General features: G+C 38.0%; 1 long non-coding RNA gene across 2 annotated transcripts in view; it reads right to left on the bottom strand.

Moving 5' to 3' along the window:
• The window catches only part of LOC120093670 (uncharacterized), a 75483-nt gene extending 58223 nt beyond the window's left edge, over positions 1-17260 (bottom strand). For both annotated transcript variants that reach the window (XR_005487153.2, XR_005487152.2), the window contains exon 1: positions 17152-17260. This is a non-coding gene — a long non-coding RNA (uncharacterized LOC120093670). The remainder of the gene's footprint in view (positions 1-17151) is intronic.
• Between the last annotated feature and the right edge of the window lie 2443 nt (positions 17261-19703).

The raw sequence follows: 19703 nt of genomic DNA, 5'->3' as shown, positions 1-19703 counted from the left end.
ACACTCTATTTCCCCACGAAGGCCTTGTAAGTTATATTTTCTTTCCCCCCTTCTACTATTTGCCTGGAGATGCGATAAATGGGCCCTGCCTCATCCTTATAGTGCCCAGCCTATTCGTCCTCCTTCCTTAATCAAAATCCACTTTGAAGCTTATATCATTAATATATATCAACAAGTCTTCCTAATTCAGGCATTTATGAGTTCATGATTCATACCCCATTCTTCTTTACACCTTTTGGCTCTTTTATTCCTCTTTTAATTATAATTACTATTCATATCATAAAGTGGTGACTTCTATCTTACTTAGGGTTTCAATTGCTCTGACAAAACACCATTACCAAAAGCAACTTGAAGAGAAAAAGTTCTATTCCATCTAAAGACTCTCAGTTTACAACCCAAACCTGAGAGATTCCAGATTAAGGTTGGAACTTGGAAATAGAATCTGAAGCAGAAGCCAGGAGGGAAGCCAGGAAGGAATTTTTCTTTAGTGTCGCTCGCTGTGGTTTGATCAGTATGCCTTCTTATACATTATAGATTCTAGATCATGCTGCCCAAGGGTTGCACTATTCCATGATAGGTAGGGCCCTCCCACATTAATCATTAATCAAGGAAGAGCCCTACAGACCATGTATTCTACTGGCACAGCACTCTGTTGACTGACGTTTTCTCAGTTAAGGTTCCATCTTCCCACATGACTCTAGTTGCGTCACCTTTACCACAAACTAATCAGTTCCCAATTTCAAGGAGGCCAGTCCTATGGATAGCCTGGTCTCCTAGGCCATTTGACCTTTTTCTCTTCTTTCTAGACCCTCAATGAAAGCAACTATTTATCTGTTCCATGCATGCTACCTACTCTCTACCTACCACCATACTACTCTTCCAAACTAATCTTGTTAATTGGTTATTAAATATCTGACTGCAGAGCAATCTGAAATCTCACTGTACTGTTCCATATTTTGCTTAGGGGGAAGAAAGAAGAAAGCAGAATATAATTTTCTGTTACTTCCTGTGCCAATTCCACTTTACATGTGTCTGTTCCATTCCATACACTCAACTTTCCCTCAGTTAGGATCAAAGTTCCATGTCTGTGGACAAGGCCCAACCTCTGCATATTTGCACCAGAGCCAATCCTCTTGCCTACGAAAAGATGTTGCACCAGCAAGCAATGCTTATCTCCAACACAAATGTTTGTATTAGCAAATTGAGTGGGCATGTGATCCTTCTCATCTCCAAAACCACTTGCTTCGATGCCAATTATCTTTCCAGATGCCACCACCTTTTTGAGGTTCCCTGTTTAGAAGAACTTTTCCAAGGATATGCTTATTATTATTGTCATCATATGTCTTCTTCTTTCTCCTTCTGGAACTCACTTCAGTCTTCTTAAAAAGGTCTTTCCTAAGTCTCCAAAGAATTACATACTATAAATCTTGTTCCATATCTTAATTGACTAAAGGGCATCCCTTCTTCATGGAAAGATGTTCTCATTTCTTCCAGGATACCATCCCTGTACTCTATCTCAATTACTTCTTAACTCTGAACAGTAAATGTTGGCATGCTGAAGATTTAGGACTGGAATTGATGACTTATATATGTGCATGCCAAGTCTGTGTCTGCCTTGCAAATGCCACAGGGTTATATACAGCATTAGTTTGGCATTTCCTCCTGAATGTTTAGGATCCATTGTCACAGTCTTTCCCACCTTAACAAGCAATAACTTCACTTCTCTAATTGTCTAAAGCCTACAGATCTCTCATTTACTCATATCTAATTCACTGGAAAATTCTGTTGGTTTTACGGACAGACTATGTCCAGGACATATTGTCTTCTAGAACTCCATCTCTATCATTGACACTGTGGTCTAAACACCCCTCTTTCTTATTGGGTTTCTTTATGTATCCTGGACATACAGATTCTGCATTTGGCTTTCTTACAGTCTGAGACTCCTGTGTCAAGATATTTTTAACTTCATGATTCTTCTGCTTAGAATATTCTCCCTTCAGATGTCTCTCATGTTCTCGAAGTCCCTGTCTAAATGTGACTAGTTGGTGATTTTATTTTGTATACTTCAGCCCAAGATGAGCCTTTATCTCTTACCTGCTGCTATGTCTTAAATGTGTTCCTAAAGTTAATGTGTTAGAAACCAAATCCCCAATGTACCAGTGTTGAGAAGTGAGACCTATGTGAAATGAGGTGACTGAATGTACAGTTGAATGGCTTGATGTCATCATCCCAGGAATAATTTTATCATTTAGGAGGTCTGATTTGTTACAAATATGATTTTATCACTGTTTCTTCTTTTATGCTCCCTTGGGCCCCAACCTCTCTGTTTGAGTGATGCAGCTAAAAATTCCTCCCCAGAAGAACCATCTTGCTCTTGGACTTCAGAATTCTCATTGGTAAGCCCCCTCCTCTTTAGAAATTACCCACTCTGACTCTGTTATAGCAGCACAAAGTGGAGTAGGATGCCATTTATAATTATGTCTATAGGCAATATTATTATCAAAACACTAGATTGTTCTTTCATTTGGAAGAAATGCCATTTGGGCAGGGAAATTTGTCTGTCTGGGTTCTGAGTACATTCTAACTCTGTTGAAAAGTGTACATCACATGCTATCTGCCAAGTTATCAGATGAATGAATCTACAGGGTATTTTTTACACTCTATGTCGGGAAACACACACAGCAAGAGAGTGAAGAGCTCATTCAAATACAAGATGCTGTTTTGTTCTCTCTGCCACTCACTTGTCTATTGGTCCTACCCGAGCTGCTCACAGACCTGCTCCAACCAAATGAGAGGGCATGGTGTTCTATTCTTGACCCTCTGATCCTTGTCTCTCAGATGCACTATATGTCACTCTACACATCTACAGTGAGAAGGGTTTTTGTGATTTTTCTACACCAAATACACAATTTAGTACTTAATGTTAGTGGCTTAATGTTGCAGATACTGATTATTGGTCCATTGTGGGTCTTACTTTTTCTTGTCTGTTCTTTTTCCTGTCCTCCCCTCTCCTCTCACTTTTACTACCATCAATTCTCTTCCTTTCTTTTGTCACTGAACTGAAACATAAAAAACATCTTTTTTGTTACAAGAATTTTGATGATACAGAGAAAACAATCCAATACTATTATGTGTTTCCACTCATGTCTCACCATGGCTGTCATGATGCTACTTGGATCTTCTGTCATTTGACATGATGAGGGCCTTGAGAAATTTATTTAGCAACAGAAGTTTCAGTAATGTTTTACTACAGAAATTGAAATATTTTATATATAATGATCACATATCATGTTGAGTATACATTGCATATGTAGTATATGTTCCTCCTATACCTATTTTCTCTATTCCAAAGTCTATCAAGGATAGACAAAGAAAGGGATGTGGTTCTGTGGAAGTGGTGAGCATCTGACTCCTGTACTAGCTTTATTCTTTAACATGTGGATGCTACTATTAGGTCTCAGCTGTTCAACTGTCAATATATGTGTTGGAAAAAGGATTCACTACTGTTGACTCATCTGGAAGCCATGATTCCTGAATTTCTTTTTTACTTACTCACCTGCCTCTCAAAAACAAAACCATGTCCATTTTCTTTAGTTATGAAGATAGCCAGTCTGGTGACAGAAAGATGAGTGATTTTAGTTCTAGAAAACATATTCCTTTTAAAATATACTGAGACAATGATGTGAAAGTGAATGCTTTTGATATGCTGAAAATGGACAGAGAGAAACCAGAATTCACTAAAAGGAGGCCATATGACTTCAATCAAAGTGGAACTGGTTGTTCACAGAGCTGATTATAGATAAGTGAGGACACTGGATCTGATAATGGGCAGCTTAAACATGGCTTTTAGAGTCATGAGAATGCTGGGGAAGAACCAAAACTGGAGGCATCATGAGCATTATTGGTCTCTTACCCATTGGTGATGAATGTTTTCTTACAAGGTCAGAGTCTAATTTGATTCCGAGAATTTAAGAATCAGAACTTGGCTGCCTGCATCCTTGGACAAAGCTTGGTCTATAAGCTTGTTTTACTCAACCCCAAGGAGAATGAGTATAGACAGCTCCAAGGGAGAGAATTCACTGTTAGCAAGAAACAGCATGGTGCAAATGTGGCTAAGTCAGTCTTTTACCCATTGCTACCTACCGAGAGCATTGACAACTGTGTTGTGTTGTTACTGGCTCAGGTGAACAGGGAGCTCTAGCAAAAGCTTAGAGGCAAGTTGCATCCTCAGATGTGTGTTTTTTATTGTTATTTTTGGTTTTTCTTTTAAATGTTTTCTTTCTTTTTTGTCCCCTAAAACAAACATACTATTATGGACATGAATGTCACCCAAGTCCTTTACTGTGTACGAGAAGCCAAGTACAGTAATAAGGAAGTACAATTTCAAAGGGAAGAAGCAGAGACAAGACAGGCTTGGCTGTACTAACCGAAGCAGAACACCTAGGTCACTGTAGCTACAGGAACGTTTACATTCATACTAGTGAGGCAGTTTTCCCAGTACACAAATGATTTTGGATTGCAGTGATGGGAGGAACACTCACACTGTGCACACATACAATAAAGTGACCTTATATTGCTATCATCTGAGGAACACTTGAATAGTTGGTTTAGAAAATAATACAAAATTCAAGATATTAACAAGTAATATGGGCTATAAAATGATTGGCACATAAAAGAAATTTTTTCTATATTAGTTTGCTTCACAGCACATGAAAAATAACTGGGGGTGGATTTTGATCGGTAATAATCAGTAATAGAAAAACGATGTAGCAGGCTGCATCACAAAGGGGTTCTATGCCTGAACCTATGTGATATCTGGATGTTAACCTCTAAGGAACCTGGAAAAGTGGTCTTTGGGTTGGAGATAAGTTATTGTTTACTACAAATGCCCTTCATACTTGAAAGCTTGCCTACAAGCCTTTTGGGACATGGTAGAACTTTCAGATCGTAGGCATAATGGAAGTAGGTTATGTTATGTAAGTAACATATTTAAATACGTAAGTAAATTATGGAGGTGTGCCCTTCTAAGGAATATCAGCACTTTAGTCTCTCTTCCTTCCCCTATTCTCTCCCTACTCCTCTTCCTCTCTCTTCTCTATTATGATGGGAGAAAATCTGTTTGCTTTCTGCAATGATGTCTTGCCACCCAGAGGCCCAACGTACCAGAGCATGCTAACCATGGCCCCACACCTCTGAAACTGTGAACCACACAATAAACATTTTCTTCTTGGATGGTATTTTGTCACAGTGTTGGAAAGATGAGTAACACTACTTGGAGGGCTGGAGAACGTCTCTTAGAATTATTGGTACCTGTATTCTGTCTCCAATCCATTGGTTGGGGAAAACAAAATCAAAGAGGACCTGCAGATCTTCTCTAAAAGGCAAGTGTTAGGATGAAAAAAACATGTATAGAAATAAAAACATCCACAGTGGATTGATTGACATTCTGCACCTTTGCCAGGTGCAGGTGTCATTTTAAATTCATTTATAAAATGAATTTATATAGTTCCTACATCAGGACACAGGACCCTGCCTGCCTCTAAAGTTCAAAGTGGACAGATAACTTCCTTTAGCCAATATATTGACATAGACAAATCAGTGGGGCTTAGCCTTCAAGTGACAGTTTTTCCTTCTTTCTTGAAAACATATCACTGCTGCAGAAACAAGCCTGGACTGGCTACCAATAGAATGAGACCAGTTGATTCACCCTAGGACAGCATAGGCCAACTAGTTGTCACATGGTCCTACAACGTGAGTGAGTACAAAGAAGATTGACAGTGCTGTCTAGCCAATCTGGGACTGCCTATATATGCATTCATGAGCTCAGCTGATACCTAGAAAACTGCTGAAGTGCTCTACGGGCAAGCGAGAAATAGTGGTCCACTGTCCTTTGAGTTTTGGTGCATTTGTATCCAGTTGTTGTTCCCCACTGGAGCCAGAGAAGCTGCCTCTCAGAGTGATGTGAGGGCCACTGAGCCTATTTACCCTCTTTTAGCTTGAATTACTTGATTCATAAAAATCTATGTGTACTGCTGTGATCACGTGATAACTGTGTGGGATACTACAGATCTTTTACCTGTTATTTTGACAACATACATGGGACCTGTTATATTTCTAGGGATAAGTCAATGCAATTATTTAAATGAAGTAGTTTGCACAGAACAGATCACATAATTAGCGCTTAATGAATTTTGTCCCTTTTTACTATTTTTCTGTGTGAGATGGGAGAAAAGAACCTAAGGGGACATAAAGACACTGCATGAGAATACATTCCACATGACATGCTTTCTTTCACACATCAAAGGATGAAATACTTACTTTCTTTATCTTTCTTGAGTGATGTGTTTATTTTGAGAGAAATCACTTCCTTTACACTTCTGTGTACTGGGCATGTGTCCAAACCGACACAAAGAACTTCAGATGACAGCACCCTCTCACCTACTTCTTCAGGGCAGCCATGTGCTGCTTTGCTTTATTAGGCTCTCTTGTGAAGGCTCTTTTTCTGCCTGGGTGGAGGGTAAGTGTTGACATTTACCCAGGTCCAAGGAGATGATACGCTTTTGTGACCTTGAGTCCTTCCCAAGCAGAGGAAGAACGGAACCAAAGGATTTCAATTTATATGATTGTATTACATCAAAAGCAAAGGTGAACAGTCACACATTCAATGGCTAGAAAAATACCTTCTACAGAGAACTGTATTGTCTCTATATATTGCAGAATCTCAAGAAAGGGCCTAAAATTTCCCTTTTTTTACAGGGTAGGTAGTTTTAAACTCAAACATGATAATTTGACTTAGAAATCAAAAAATTACAGGTTACACATGGATTCTTCAGTCTAGTCATCTTATTCCCGAAACTTCTCCAAAATTGTCCTTGCATTTTAATTAAGTCTTCTAAAGACAGCACAGCCTATTTCTCTTCCTTTCCCTTCCTTGTTTCCTTCTTTCATTCCTCCTCCTTCCTTCCTTCCTTCCTTCCTTCCTCCCTCCACTTTCCTTTCCTCCTTCCTTCTTCCTTTTTCTCCTTTCTCCTTTTTCCTTCCCTTCTGTCTGTTTCTGGTATATGAAATAAAAGTTAAAGGCTTTCTAGTATATGAGATAGACACCCATAGAATTGTCACAGAGGATGAAAGGAAATAGATCCAGGCTCTATTTTTAAGTCAAATTATTGATTCAAATAACTGGAACCCAATCTGCTGAAAACCAAAGTTCTTAGCACATAAACCTCAGAATTAAAAAATTCAGGGTGTGTGTGAAGGACTTGAGATATGTATCCCCCAGCATATATAGCCCAGGTTAAATCTGCTAACCGAGAAGAGTTTGTTCCCATACTAGAGGCAGGAAGGAATTGTTGACCTGCATTGTATGGGTAAATACATCTCAACTTTCTGGGAAAGGACTATAATGCTAGGGGTTAGGCTTGCATCACAGGTATAACAACAGCCCAGGGGCATGTGTACGGCTCCAAAAAAAAAAAATGTGCTAACAATATGAGAATCTATTATTTAATGAAAAAGATCGCCCGTCACTTTGCACTTCTGGAATCCCTCTGCTTTTAATTAATCTTTTCAGGGAGGTAGCAGGGGTGGGGGAGGATTTTCTCTTTGTCTCCATATATACAGTTTGCAAAAAACTGGTTTGAATTGTGTGTAGCTTGCAATAAACACATTACACAGTCCCGGTCAATACTACAAAACATCGTGTAGTGACTGGCTTGGAGGTGGGTCTATGGTCAAAGTCAGTTCGCTCAGTTGCATTTCTGTTTTTTTTTTTTTTAAACTATAACGAAAGAACAAATGTTTTCTCTGGATTGCTAAACTGACTCTTTGTAAGCCTAGGCTTCCTTGTTAGTGTCTTGCCATCTTTTTCAAACTCTCAGACTGAAGTCAGGAGAAGAAAATATTCCACCAATTTGTGCTTCTGCCTCCGGCTTTCCTTGTACTTTCAACTTTGATTAGCTTGAGTTTGCATTGTGGAGGACACTTAGTTTTAGTCTCTATCAACTGTTTTGCAATATCTTCTAATCTAATCTAAGCCTACTCAATATAGATATATAGATCAAACGTTATCTCCTTCTGAGTGCCATCCTATTAGTGGTATAGAAAGTTATGTAACGCAGGCTACATATATTAGTGTGGTGAATTATAATGAGCAAGTAACTTATCTCTCCAAGAAGACATACATATGACCAAAGGGTATATTGAAAAGATTATCAAGGAAGTTAAAATAACAACCATGGTGAACTTATACTAGTAATGAGCTACAACACTGGTAGGAGAAACACAAAATAGTACAACACAGTGAGAAGCAGAGTGGGAAAGACCCAAAAATTGAGAATAAGGTCACCTACATCCACTCAAAAGAATTGAAATAAGGAACCCTGAAGACATATTAGCATTGCATTATTAACTACACACTGTTCTCACAAGCTAACATGTGGATGTCTGTTGAAAGATGAATACATGAAGAATATGAGCAGCACATGCACATGCATGAAAACAGGGATACATGCACACACACGCGCGTCCAATGGTCCACAATGTAGCCATAATATTCAAGAAATTCTATAATATGTGAGAGCATAGAGAAACCTTGAGGTCATTTCACTAAGGAAGATAATGGAACTAGAGAGTGACAATCATTATATTAGTTTGTTTATGGAGTTATCTAAATATTTAAAACCATAGCATCAATCAAACATAGTGATGGTAGATTTGAGTTTTTCAGGGATTGAGTTGGCAGAAAAAAGAGAACTAATAATTGAGTTTATAACTATTTGTTCAAAATTATTGGAAGGATAGTGAGCTCCAAGTTCAGTGTGAGACCCTCAAGAGAATAAGGAGGAGAGTAGTAAAAGAGAACCCTAATGTATTTCTCTGGCTTCCACATGTACATATATGCATGGCTGAGCACACTTTCATACACATGTGCATACACATATATACCTGAAACTTATAAATAAAATAATCTTTATAAAACGGCAATAAGATTATCCAAAGTAAACAGCCATAATAAAATGAAAGTAAAAAATTAAATGAAGCCTATAGGACATTTTCAAATTATAAGAGACTGGCATTTGAAATTTTCTAAAATATTTATTTGCTGTGTGGGCAACAGTAAGGCACTTAAACATTGCAAACCTTAGATGCAGAGAAGGGGAATCTACTGATCATGGCTTTTCAGGGTTAGACATTATGACTACAGGATAATCAATTGGTTAAATCTAAAGGAAAAACTGAAGGAAAGTGTTGTTCTGGTACATTGTTGATGGCTGACTACGCCATATCTTATAAACGATGATGAGTCTTCACATGTGTATACATTAAAGGAGTCATCATTATATTCAAGGAGGCACAATTTTGTATAAACTCCTCCATAAATTCCTGGTAGAATCTGACTGTGTTGGTCATAAACTTCTTGTAGAGTCTAATTATTTGTATTGTTCATAAGAACTCTCAATATGAATGAGGGGACATAAGAAGGTCTGCAACAAATGGAAATGGGGAGGGTGGGAGATAGAAAATGGAAGAAGGAAAATAGTGTATTTATATTTTAATTAAATTTTAATTACATATTTTATTTATATATTATTATAATATAATTATATCTTAATTAAAATAGATATTTAAAAATTCTCAAACTATGATCTAGTCTCTAAAATTATTGTAACACACTACACATGTTCAGAGCTGTATGTACTATGTTTTCCAGTGTCTCTAGAACTTGTTTCCATTCATGTTGGAAGTTGAATATCCCTTAGGCAACATAGGCTCACTCTGGAAGTATTTTCAGGCCCAGTCTAAGAGGTCCATAAAAGGAAATCACAATAAAACAAATCCTTTTTGTGATTTCGTTGCTACAGGAAAAGCATCTCTCTCAAAACCACCCCTACTTTAATATAATACCACCATGACTATAAAGATAAGGTTTGGCATTTGAAATGCCTTTACCAGAATAAAATTGGATGTATGTTGGATGTGTGCCTGTAGCATGATTTGAGTTTGGTCAAGTCATTGACTGCTAACATCAGAGAATCATTCAACTGGAATATACACTTAAAACTTATCCTCTATGCCAGTGTTTTACTCCATTGAGAAAGTGATCTTCATTTGTCTTAAAGTAGAAATTTCTACTAAGACCCCAATCTCCTTAAAAGGGATAATTGGATTTATATGGATGCTGTGATTTATAGGACTCTGCTTTCCTGGCTCTTGGATGAACTTGAAAAAATTTGCCTGATGATACAATGGAGTTCATGCAGAACAGAGGCTTAGGAAAGCTACAAATACAGACCAAGTTACAGTGGACATATGGAATAATGAAGCAAAAATCTGACTGGTCATCTCAAAGCAGATTACATTTCTAATCACATGACCTGTATTATTCATCAGAGAGAGCCCGTAAAGAAACTTACATCCTTTAAAAAACTTTGTGTATTGTCATTAACTATGTGAAGTGGATACTTGTAAATTTGTATTTATTTCGTAATTTAGAGTCCAGTGTATGTATATTCTCTGAGGCATGGTTGGGTTTCCTAAGGAAATCACCTAGTGGTAGAGATTTGCATGCAGGAGATCCATTTAACAGTCTTCTTATAAACAATGGCTACATGGGAAACAAGACTAGGCAGAGAAGAAGTTGAATTACCTGCCGTGCAGGTGTAGTTGAGGCTCAGTTCATCTCAAGGGGATTTCTAGAAAAGAATTTCCTGAAGAACTTTCCTGATTTTAAGCACAGAGGTCATTTGTCTATTTGTATACTGACTCCTGCTTAGTTCACAGACCTGAAGCTGGGGGTCTATATCTTTGGGTACGTAGCTGCCTTCTTAATAGGAGAAAGCTAATCAACAGCCAAAGCTCTGGGTGACTTAGAAAATTCGTGCTCTGACTGTGGAAGGGGATGTGCTGTTTACTATAGTATCTTCAGATCTTTGATCAAGGAAATTGGAAAACATATTTGGCGCTTGGTAGATTTAACTGTGAAAAGAAATCCAAAAACACGAGACAAGCTAGTCCTATGACCTAAAACTAAGCGATGTAGCAAATGACAGGAAATGAGTTTTGGTGTCAGAGGAATGGGTGATTGGAATATCCCAGTTTCAACATGATATTGGAATTGTTTCTCTAGTTTCTTAGAGTATCACCTTTTGTACTTAAAAGTTATGATGTTGATAACAGTACTGTTTTGAGTATGATGAGGAAAGTTACTTTATTTGGCCAGCAAAGGACTATTAGAGTATATTGAAAACATTTATCCACTAGCATGTGTCTAGCACTTCAAAGGTACTGAACACCTTGTACTTATGTCATTGCTGGTGGACTAGAAAGAATATACCACAGTGTTTGAAAAGAATTGGTAGAATTTAAAGGTCTATAGGCAAGAAATGGGATACAGAGACAGAAGAACATGGACAGAGGAACCAGGGAAAACTCACCAGGAGAGAGAGAGAGAGAGAGAGAGAGAGAGAGAGAGAGAGAGAGAGAGAGAGAATGAATCTGACCTGTGCTCTAAAGAACAGGAAGGTAAGAGAACATTGAGGAGGAAAAATGAAAGAGGAAACTCTCATCTTCAAAAGTATGGGTGAAACACAGGATATTTGGGTATACGGGAAAGGAAAGGCATCCTAATTATTTTTCCATTTCTTTGAAGAGACATCATGACCAAGCAAAGCTATAAAAGAAAGCATTTAATTGGGAGTCTTGTTACAGTTACAAGTTATAACCATCATGGTGGGGAGTATGGCAAGCAGGCAGGCAGACAGGCAGGCAGGCAGGCAGGCAGGCAGGCAGGCAGGCAGGCAGGCAGGCAGGCAGGCAGGCAAGCATGTTATCAGAGAAGTAACTGAATACTTAAATCTTACCCACAAGATATAAGAGCACAGACTTTGGAACTTCAAAACTCATAGCAAGTGACCTCAACCAAGGTCACACTTAATCCTTACCAAGATATTTCTACCAACTATGACCAAGCAGAGCATTCAAACATATGAACCTATATAAGCCATTCTCATTCAAACCACCACAGACAGCTTCCTAATAAAATGCTTGGAATTGAGGCTCCTAATCCATACCATGGCTTCAGGCACTTGTTTCAAATTTATCCAGAGCACCGAAAGGAAAAGATAGTAAAACAAGTTCACAGTGTGTTCAAATGGAATCTACCTGGGGTGGAGGATTAGCTGGCACATGACCCACTTGCCCCACATTGTTAACAGCTCTGGACTTTAGGTTTGATGGTTCAGCTAATTAGAACAATTTTCTGAAGTAGCCCATGTTTCAGATAGTTGGAAAAATTTTCCATTCACTGTTTGCCATCAAATGTTACTAAGATTCTAGTCTTCTATACAGGACAGATCTCAGTATAGTAAGCAGGGACCCTCATGGAAAGTGAGGTCATTCTACCTAAGCAGGCTGTTCTCCATGGCCACATCCAACACTCCTCGAACTCTAGCATGCAGAATAGGCAGCAATGAGACTCCTTCCCTCTCCTGACATGTGGCTTCTGAAAGCTTTGCTTTTGATCTGCATAAAAGAGTACTTTATGCTCTAAACTTGGTAGAAGTAAAAAAAATTTAGATGAATATTTTTAAATTTGTATTCAGCCCAAGAAGGATTAAAAATTGATCAGTGGAAATAAAATGTTGCACAAGATTTTAGAATTCACAGCACTCACTAAAAAAGTAAAATTATAACTTCATATGGTTCTTGGCTGCAAGATTCAATGAAGACACTGAATATGCTCACATTTACTGGTTGGGATCCATTTTTCATGTGTCTTGAGAATAATAATGATAACAAACATCACCACTATCATCACCATGTGGACATATAGATGAAATAATGCTTTTAAATTTCTTCTTGATTAATCCATACTTTTATGAAAGTATCACTGTGACATAAGGCTAGTCAAGAAATGAAGAAATGAAGCCATGAATAGTTAAATTGACCTCTGTGGTTTACTGTGAATGCTAAGCATATAGTGTTTGGGTACATGGCACACATAAGAGTTCATGTATGGGGCAGCTATGCATAGCACATTTTATTATTTACAAATTCTGAGCCTTCATTTATTCAGTCATATAATCGAATTAAATAAAAGACCATTATACTGAGTACTATGCCGAGCAAACAAGATGTTGGTAAAACAGTCTCTATAAGTTAGGCTCTTCCTTAAATGCTATATATTATGTACATGGAATAAAGACACCCAGTTAAGAATATAAATGTGGATTCTTTCTATCTATGAGTCCTGAGTCAGCATGACTATTGCAAACAATCAATATTAAACTTAAGTCACTATTGACAAGGAACTAATAAGTCTAGTACATCTTCTCTATGTAATGGGAACTTGAAAATCTATCTGGGAGTTCCTGAAGATCCCCTCAGCTACTTTTGCCCCACACTACATGAGCTTGAAAATGACCCATGTGAAGTGTGCCATTTTCTCTTCACACCGACTACCTTTGCTTCCTGTATGATGGGTTCTTATATAAGTTTGAGTGACACTGTTGGATGTTCATGAATTGTACTGTGATTAGTTGAAGAACATGACCTACAGAAAGACACCATCCCAGCCCTGAAGGCCTCTCTGTTCTCAAAGACATCAAAAGCCAGGCACGCCTACCACTCTAAACATCTGCCAAATCATGTATGCTATAAAAACTCTAACAAATGTAAAACCAACCAAATATCGAAGACGTGACAATGCCCAAAAGATTCACGAGTTTCCAGATGCTCCCTGTCAAGGAACAGAGTACATAAATACCATGAGCACTCTCCTATAAATGTATTTTAATTATTTTTCATCGGCCTCCATTGCACATATTTATAAAATGAAGTGCTACATTGTGTGACAATATTTCCTATTTTACACATAAGCCATGGAAACCTGGACAGTGCCGTATTTATGCTTATATCCCAAAAGCTCTTGGGTGACATGAAAGAATGTATTTATTGGGAACTGATTGGTGTTAGGACTTATATAAGATTCTTTACAATAAAATGTTATTTATTCTTTAAATAATCTTTCAATGATAGGTCTTAGCTTCTCTTTCCATTAACAGGTTTGAAATGGATAAAATAACTTGGTGGTAGAAACACATTTGTTGGTAGACACATAATTCTTATTGAGGTATAGTATTAAATTGTTAAATATATTATGTTCATGACCAATAACTAATTGGTGACAATGTTTCTCAAGAAAAGGCTGAAAATAATAACCTACTAGCATGAATAAGAGAATATAGGTGTAATAACACACTTATTCCATATTTCCTATACTCATGTGCACATACAAAAAGAAGCACAAACCTCAGATTGGTGTGAGAGAGCTAAAGGTCACATACACTGGAGTTTTCACTGAAATGTCCAGACCCAAGCATTGATGTTCCATCTCCAGAAACCCTTCTCCTCTGTCTATGAGAGACATGATGGTTGGTTACTTTAAGCATATTAGAATGCTGCCATTCTCTCAAAGGCAAATGCCAGAAATCTTATGTATCAGTTACTTTCTGCTGTGAAAAAAGGCCATGACCAAAATCATTTAATAGAAGAAAGGGTTCATCTTGGCTTATGATTGTTACCAATGTGTAGCTCAAATGGAAAATAAATATCAGGTGTGATGGCAGAATTAATCTGCACAACCTGCATAGAGATATATGAAGCGTTCTTTTATGCCATCTCATTTCCATCAACATCAGGAGCACAAAAAAGCATTTGTTGATTAATTTATACCAAATATCATACGGTTTAGCGGGACTTGCAGAGGAATGATTTGCACTAGCACGCATTCTTTCACTACACTTACTCTGTTCTTGCCATTTCTCGCTTTCCCCTTCTCTTCTTCTGAGACTAGAATTTGTCTTTTATGGCCTAAGTTTAAAACTTTGTGCTTTGTGGAACCCTGCAAATCGCAGAGACCTCTGTCAGATTAAAACAAGAGACTCCGTTTACATTACCTCCCTCCAGCTTGTGCATCCCTCTAGTTTGGTTACAGCCATTTGAACGTTGAGCTCCCAAGGGCCTTGGTGTGGGATCTTGGCTTCTTCAGTCATCTATATTTGTTCCTTCATACAGCTAGCATGTTGTAGGCTTGTCCTCAAGAGACTACTCACATATCTGGGTTGTGGAAATATCAAATCAAGCCCTCTCCACTAAGCCCCTCTCCTCCTTTTCTTCTCAACCTGACTGCTACCACCATCTACGGACAGCTTCTATCGTCTCTTAAATCATCACTGATCTTGAACACTCAGTACATTGTTCCTCATTGTTCCAAATGCTGAGAATGCAAGACTGAGTAGCCACACCAGCCACCTTTTAGATGGCTGTATACTTTTTCAAACCTTTACTTCTCAGATTAGAAGCTTGCTCTTGAGACATCCAGAACCTCCTTCTAAGATAAGACACTCTATACCCTATTTTTTTTTGTATTGTGTTATTGTACTTTTTTTCTTTTACTTCTTATTCTGTGATGTTCACAGTACATCCATAATGGCTGATAACATCTGTGGAATGTGTTGGCCAATGGATGACTGTGTTCTCCACTAAACATGGGCTCCATTATGATAAGGAAAAAGACAGGCTTGTGCTTTTACTGTTTCATTGTGTCTTTGTTACTAGAACACTGGGTTTTTAGTTGGTTATTAGAACACTGAATCCTCAAGGCTAAGCACACAGGAAACTTGTGAGAAATGGACTCAGAGAAAAATACAAGAGGACACAGACACCTTTGTATGGTGGGGACCCAGGACATACTTGATCAAAGGTCCTCATTTTACATGAGAGAAAGCTAATATCTAAGACTTGTAAGGAAGTTTCCTAATGTCCCATAGTGAACACCTGCCATTTACATTCCAATGTTGATTACATGGTTCTATTGTCAAAGATATCTACAAACTGTTCTATCAAATATTAATGAGATGACATGTCAGGAAAACAAAATGCACCAATTTTCACTGAGAAATGAAAACAAAGCTTAAGGAAATGTCATCTGACTAATTTCTAACCAGCACATACATTCTCTCTTCATCACCTGTGAGAGAAGCAAGGTGTCAGTTGTCTACAAGTATGGTCACAACTGCCAAGGCCAAGGCAGCTGCCTACATTGTGTCAATGAAAAGAGGTTTCAGATGCATTGTATAATGGGGAAACCTAGGCTTGTACTTATTTTTGGCAAGCCCCCTAAACAAGTTCCCCATTATTCTATGGGATGAAGGTTCTGTTACCAGTATATCTATAGCTGTTTATACATTTGCTGCCTTTGTTCACATTTGCCGTCTTGGTTTTCATCTTTTTTTTCATTTCTAAAATAAAATGATATCAAACATCTACCAATCAATCATCTGAACTAGTGACTCGCAGATATAGCTTTTATTCTGAGATTTCCATGACAGTTATTCAATGAGCTTGGAGCTAAGCATGGTACTGAGTACTATGTAGAGAAATAGATTATGCTGAAGACAGTGATATTCTAGAGACTGCAGTGTTCCCACCTTCTGATACCCTTATGGCTAGAGTTCTGGCTTGCCTCCAGGAATGTGTGGTTGATTCTCAGTGGCCATACGTCTCTGACAGTATCTGTTTTCTTCATTAATCACCTAGAGAAGACTATACCTGCCTTTGCATTTGACTCCATCAATGCCTAGAGTAATTTGGCTCCACTCCCAAGAAACAGGCTAAACACAGCTGTTCTCTACCATGTAACAACACATGCAAAGAATCAGAGCAGGGTAAAATTTGGGCTCCTGGAAGAAGATTAGTTATAGTTGTAGCTAAAGTCATGAAATTCTCTCTTCCCTAGGTTGGCAGATTATAGGAAGGCCCTGACTCAGCATACGTGGTTCCTAAAGTTCTCACTTGTCTACCCTTGTCTGTGATGATTGATTTCCCTGTTGGCTTCTTTTCACTACTTGAATGTGGGATCTTTGGAGCGCCTAATTTCTTACAAGTTCCACTGCGGGGTGGAAGAAGTGGAACATGCACTGACTGGTAGGCAGGCTAATGACTCAGAAGCTTAAGTATTTAACTAATACTAAAGAAAAATTATGTGTCCTAGATTTGCACTTAAGACTGAAGGAAGAGTCACTTGGGCCTGAATTATGCAAGGTTCTATTTCCTTTTTGGACTTCATCAGAACTTCAAGAGAAGAAAGCTTACCTTTTACCTTTGAGGAATTTCTTCAAAGCATTCTTTCTGTCGGTGCCGGTGTGTATGGACAAAGAAACTAGTTTCAACATTCAGGAAAAAAAATGCCTCATCATTTCCTCTTGTGTAATCTCAGTAAGGACTGTAGATCTTCATCAATGAAGGTCAATGTCCAATTTCATTTGTGACCAAAGGCTGCTACCAAGTGGTGTGTCAGTGAAGAAAGAGCAGAGAACATGCTTTTCCCAGGTAGAGTGTGACTGATGTGAGTCCTGAGAAGGTAGGACCATGCGGTAATTAACAGGCTAGCCTTCGGTGGGCTGAGTACATCCAGCAGCACCACATTCAGGTTACAGACTGTTACTCTTCAAGCTTTGATGTTCTTGTTTCTAAGGTGGGGCCAATATGAAAGACAGAGAGAGAGAGAGAGAGAGAGAGAGAGAGAGAGAGAGAGAGAGAGAGAGAGAAGAAAGGAAGGGAGGGAGGGAGGGAGGGAGGGAGAGAGACAGACAGAAAGACAGAGACAGAGAGACAGAGAGACAGAGAGACAGAGAGACAGAGAGACAGAGACAGAAACAGAGACAGAGACAGAGAGACAGAACCCCCAAGCAAGTGAAAATGAGCCCATTCTTCCCTTATGAGATAGTTCTTACTTTAAAGACTTGATCTCAAACTTGTGATCTTTCTGCATTAACTTCAACAGTCCAAGTACTAGAACTATAGGCATGTACCATAAAGTCTGGAAGACCTCATGGATTTCTACATTAATATTCTAAGACATAGGAGAGCCCTAGATACTTGCCAAAATTCTAATCTTTTCACCCAGCAAAATGTTATACAGACTTACAGGTAAACCAACAGTTAGTATTTGTTCTTGATGATGAATGCTTTTCCCCTTTCCTATTTATCTTCTCTTTTCTGGGCAATGTTAAATTAATGACTGGGTATGTGCTGACCTCTCTCATGTATCAGGGGAGGCTTAAAAGTCAAGTGTAAGGACCTTTCCCTATGTTAAAGAAGTTTGAACCAAATCTATCTGCAGATTTAGCTTTCCTCCTTTGTTCTCCTTTTCTTTCCTTTTCTTCCTTTTCCTCTTTTCACTATTTTATGTCTGTCCTAAAAATAAATATTAGGAAGACATCTATAGAAGGCACAGTCTCTACATGCTTCTACTCTAGCTTTTCACAACACCTGACTTGTCCCTGAAATGGGAAAAATGATATTAAAAGCCAACTACCTACTAAGCAAATATGAGATTGGAAGTATGACTACCTACTGCCCAAGCTCACATACTTGAATTTCATACTTCTTCATATACATAGTAGAGAAGTTACTAATGCATTTGCTGTGTGCATCCACCAACATATATATGTCAGGTGGTATTTTTGTGTCCTTGAAAAATTCCAAATATCCCACTGTCTGCAGAAACAATAGACTAACTTTTTGGCTATTATATTTTTTGTTCCAAACACTATCCTAATCAAAGTTCTTTCATTTGGAAATACTAAAGAACCTTTAATATCTATTATGTTTTACTTTTATGCCCTTGTACCTATGATTTGGAAATAACATTTATATCCTTCCTATAGTTACTACCTTGTAATCTACTTGGATCACAGACATCTTTCTGATTCTTCACCAAATGTGAACCCCAACACTATCTCTGATGACTCACACATGTGTTATGATGAATTAATGATGAAGTTGTCATCAGGTATCTATATCTTGACTTTTGTTTCTCTTTCAGGATTTGTGATGTTTGCATGTTACCCAAATTACAATCCCTACATTTTAATCTCTTGGTTTGCTAATTTTCACTGAGGAGAAGGATTGACTTAGGCATTTAAATTTTAGGATGCTACTTGGTTCCAGAGATGTAGAGTCATGAGGATTTAGCTAGTTCTTTTTGGGTAAATATGTATATTACCTTCAAAGTAGTCCCATGGTCAGATAGAAGCTTAGGTGTAAAAAAGATTGCTGCTCATTTAGAGTATTTGAATTCTCAACACCTTTGTCTCATGTCTTGCCCTACCTGTAATTTAGCTCCACAGAATCTATTACCCTCTTCTTCTGATATTGCCTTCTGGTCTTTAAGAGCAATCACTTCTCTGGGGAGTAAAAGAAATTTCAACTGGTAGTCATGTCTGTTTTACTGGAGTTCTAAAAGAGAGATTGATGTCAAGAATTCAAATTATCTCCTTTATTCTTTGGCACATGACAAGAAGATGTTTCATTTTCCTGTCTGAGAATCCCAGCAATCTGTAATAGCTTCCAAATCCCAATAACCCTCAAGAGGGACCTCTTTTTTAAATGAATTCATTAATTTTCTATGTGGTCATTTTGGGATATTTAGGACAACCACCCCTATAAACAAAATCCTAATATTGTCTATGATGAGATGGCACTAAGATTTTATCTTTCAGGTTTCATGGAGGAAGCATTAAGGCACTGATCCTATTGACTGGATGGTTTTGTTTTCAAAATTGGTTTATTAATAAATAATCCTTATCTTGACTGCCTCCTTAGAAGGGAACCTTAGTTTCCAGTATATTTATTATTAAATA

Source organism: Rattus norvegicus, chromosome 7, assembly GCF_036323735.1.
Source record: "Rattus norvegicus strain BN/NHsdMcwi chromosome 7, GRCr8, whole genome shotgun sequence".
NCBI classification, from domain to species: domain Eukaryota; kingdom Metazoa; phylum Chordata; class Mammalia; order Rodentia; family Muridae; genus Rattus; species Rattus norvegicus.
The sequence above is the reverse complement of the archived record's forward strand: the minus strand, read 5'-3'. Positions and strand labels throughout refer to the sequence as shown.